This window comes from Sorghum bicolor, chromosome 7 (assembly GCF_000003195.3).
Source record: "Sorghum bicolor cultivar BTx623 chromosome 7, Sorghum_bicolor_NCBIv3, whole genome shotgun sequence".
Taxonomy (NCBI): domain Eukaryota; kingdom Viridiplantae; phylum Streptophyta; class Magnoliopsida; order Poales; family Poaceae; genus Sorghum; species Sorghum bicolor.
This window is the reverse complement of record NC_012876.2, coordinates 58,144,676-58,148,327: the sequence shown is the minus strand read 5'-3', so window position 1 is coordinate 58,148,327 and position 3,652 is coordinate 58,144,676. Positions and strand designations below refer to the sequence as shown.

The following is a 3,652-nucleotide window of genomic DNA, read 5'->3' as shown; positions in this document are numbered from 1 at the left end:
CTTAGCATTACGACCATGGCAAGACGAACTCGCGATCGCAACACTCAAACATATCACTCTCTCAACCGGCTCGAAGGCACGGTCCACAGACGACGACAATCACACAAAGAATCACGACTCGACCGCTAACAACACAAAGACAACGATGACTCGGAGTAGCACATTCCCATGGCACAAGATAGAGATAGATAGATAGATAGATAGATAGATAGATAGATAGATAGATAGATAGATAGATAGATAGATAGATAGATAGATAGATAGATAGATAGATAGATAGATAGATAGATAAATAGACCGGCACGAAGGCACGGCACAGGCATGGGTATAGATAAATCATGTATCGACAAGTATAAACGATGATAGAAAGATGTACAAAAGCAAAAGGGGTTTTTCGTCGGCGTCGACTAGGGTTCGACCTTGGTGATGGCAGGGCAGGCGAGGCTTGTCGCGGAACGCCTGGGTGAACTTGGCTAGCTACAACATGTCCTGGACCGCTGTGGTTTGCTGCTGGAGGCCGAAGTTGATCTAGGAGACGTCGCAGCCTAGTAAAATGGTACGGCAAAGCCACTGCTCCCTGCGACAGCGGTAAAACACGGCACGAAGGCCGGTCTCAGATAGGAGCATGACAATTACGCGGAAAAGAAAAGCTTCAGGCTTTGGTTGCTCACCGGCGACAGAGGGAACGACTCTGGCGAGGACGGGGTCGGGTCGGTGATGAACGGCGTGAGGACGAGGTAGCAGGGTGACCGTGGTCACCGCGTCCAGCGTCGCACGGCCAGGGTGACGACGTCGCGGCCCCCAAAGGAAGCACGACATCGGTGAGGACGCAGCAAGGCCATAGCCTTGAGCTTCGAGGTAGAGCACGACATCGCCGAGGTGCTGCTCGATGCAGCTTGCGATGTCGCAGGGTGGCGCAGAACCGCGTCGCCGTCGGGCAGCACGACGTCGCGGGGTCGGGGCTCGGCGCGGCGAGGGCGCGGAGGCGGCTCACGGGGCTCCGGGGGCGAGCTGAGGTGCGGGAGAGGTTGGGGTCGAGGCACTTGGCGCGGCGGGTGGCTCTGGTGCGGCGGTGGCGTCCGCGGGGCCGTCCGCGGTCACGAGTCCGCGCGACGTCGCGGTCGCGGAGGACGCCGGGGCCTCGGTCGCCGATGGTGGCGCTGCTCCCGGCCTGGAGCAGGGGCGCGTCGAGCACGGAGAGGAGCTCGACGTCGGGCTCCTAGGCGAGGTCGCGGTAGAAGCTCGGTGTCGGCGTCGCGGCGGACGGCTCCGGTGCGAGGACGACGCCATGGCTCGACAGCGAAGGGTTGCGCGGGGTGGTGCCGAGGACGAGGCGCGGTCGTGACAGTGGCGTCGCAGGGCGAGGACGAGGACGCGGCGAGGGCGCGGAGCTCCTGCTCGACGATGGAGTAGAGGCGCGGCTTCGACGGCGGTGGGTGCGCGGGGGCAAGGTCGTGGTCGGGGCTCTCGGGCGCCGTGTTTGCGGGCGACGTCGCGGCTTAGGGGTAGCTCGGCAGCGCTGCAGGCAGGAGAGGAAGTGGAGACGGGGAGGGGTGGCGGCGCCATGGCTGGGAGCGGAGCAAGCAGTGGCGGCGCGATTCTTATAGCGGTGCGAGGCTAGGGTTCCAGGGGCAGCGCGTCCATCCTTGGCGTCCGTGTCCGCAGCGGGACACGCGGCGGTGGATAACGGCACGCACGCCGAGGGGAAAAGGGGCAGGCGCGCGCGGATGTCCCTCCTTGGGGCGGCGGCGGCGGCTCTGCCTGGGAGCGTTCCGCTCCTAGGGCGAGGAGGGGCGCGGCTGCTGGGCCGGCCACGACTTGGGCCAGGGCAGGGGTGCCGACTGGGCCTTGGGCCGGTGGCGCCCTTGTGCACGTGGGCCGAACAGGGAGGGGATGGAGAGCAGGCCAGGCAAAAGGGGAGACGATGGGCCGGGGGTGCGCGCGCGCGAGTTGGGCTGGGCTTGAGGAGGCAGGCTGGGCGTGGGGATACTTGGGCCACGGCGCCACTGGGCTGAGCAGAGAGGGGAGGCAGGTTGGGCTAAGAGGAGAAGGGCGAGCTGGGCTGCAGCGAGAGAAAAAGAAGGAGTTGGAGCCCAAGAGAAGAAGAAAGGCTTTTCCATTTTGTTAAAATGGTTGAGAGGAAAAGGAAAAAGAGATTGAGATGAGTCGCCAAAAATTCAAGATAGATTTAGCGGCGGAGATTTAGAGATGAGATCAACAAGAGAAAAGGTTGAGAAGGGATTCGCTTCGCCTTTGAGATAGGCCCAACGAAGATTCAAGAAGACTTGATACGGATTGTGCACTCCAAAGGAAACTCAAAACCCTAAACAAGACTAAACTCCAAACCGACTCACGAACAGGGGCACTCATCTACAAACAAATCTACATGTATGCCACGATTTGTTAGCGGGTTAGGATCGGGTTAGACTATATGCTTCACACGATAACAGGAAAAATTTTAAAAAGCTCGTATTTTCGGTTTACGTAAAAATCTGGAATGTTACAGGTTTAATTATGTAATATATTTGTATTTGTATAATGTAAACATACTTAGAGACATAAATGTTGATATAATTTTTTTTTTATATAAATTTAGTCAAACTTACTTGTCGTAACGTCTCTACCTCTAATTTGTTTTCATTTGTGTTACTGTCGACGAACCAAACAACATGTTAGTTTCTCATGTTTTAAAGTCAGAACTACATTTTTCGGGTTGAAGGAGTGTGTAGTATTTGGTTCGAGCACCGTCACTGACAGATACTTACCCGGTCAATCAGCGCTCCAAACAGCCAAGCTCGCGGACGGAGCAAATGCCAAGGCGGTTCACTTGTTCATGGCCTTTGGCATTAGGCTAGCCCCTCCCCCCATCCCCATAAAACCAAGCTGTTTCATCAAACAAAAGGGAATTTTTGCTCCCGAAAGCTTAAATAATTCAGCAACAGGGCAGTGGATTCCAAGATGGCCGAGGCGACCAGCAGCAGCAGCAGCCGGCCACGGCCAGGTCGCAGGTCGCCCGGTCTAGGCAGGCGAGCACGCATCCGCCGCCTCCGCCGGCGCGCCCCCTCGTGCTTTGCTCTCGGCGCGCCGCGAAAAAACGTGCCCGAATTCCCGAAATAAATGGGTGTTGTTGGATGACCGCGACCCCGTTTTCCGGTCCGGCCGGGTGGGGCCTCGCCGCGCACACCATGCCAGGCGCCCAACCCCAGGTAGCTCGGTCACGACCCCAAATCCAAATTTATTATATGCTTTTGGGAGCTATCATCCATACTAGTATGTACTCACGCTGTCACGCATGCATGCCACTGCTACAACATTCACTTTTCAACCTTTCGAGAAGCACAACACTATGGCATAGTACTAGCTTTCCAATGCAACCAGTGACACCGTTTTTGTTTTTTTTTCCTTTGTTATATATGGCAAATCCTTTTTAGATAATGGAAGCAAAAGTCTCTTGTAGTTTGCACCACGAAACGAAGGAGATATTTTGTTGGGGTGATAAAATTTAATAATTTTATTTTATTAGATAGTTAGTGTCTAATTATAGACTAATAAGATTTAAAAATTTGTCTCGCAAATTATTCTCTAATTATTTTTTAGTTTGCAAATAGTAAATATATTTAGTATGTCATGCATTTATCCAATATTCGATGTG

General features: G+C 54.8%; 1 long non-coding RNA gene across 1 annotated transcript; it reads right to left on the bottom strand.

Annotated features, from left to right (window-relative positions):
- LOC110437399 lies at positions 286–1,310 on the bottom strand. The gene is made up of 2 exons (XR_002455499.1): positions 672–1,310; positions 286–577 (listed from the first exon to the last, which is right to left on the bottom strand). It is a non-coding gene; the product is annotated as an uncharacterized LOC110437399 (long non-coding RNA).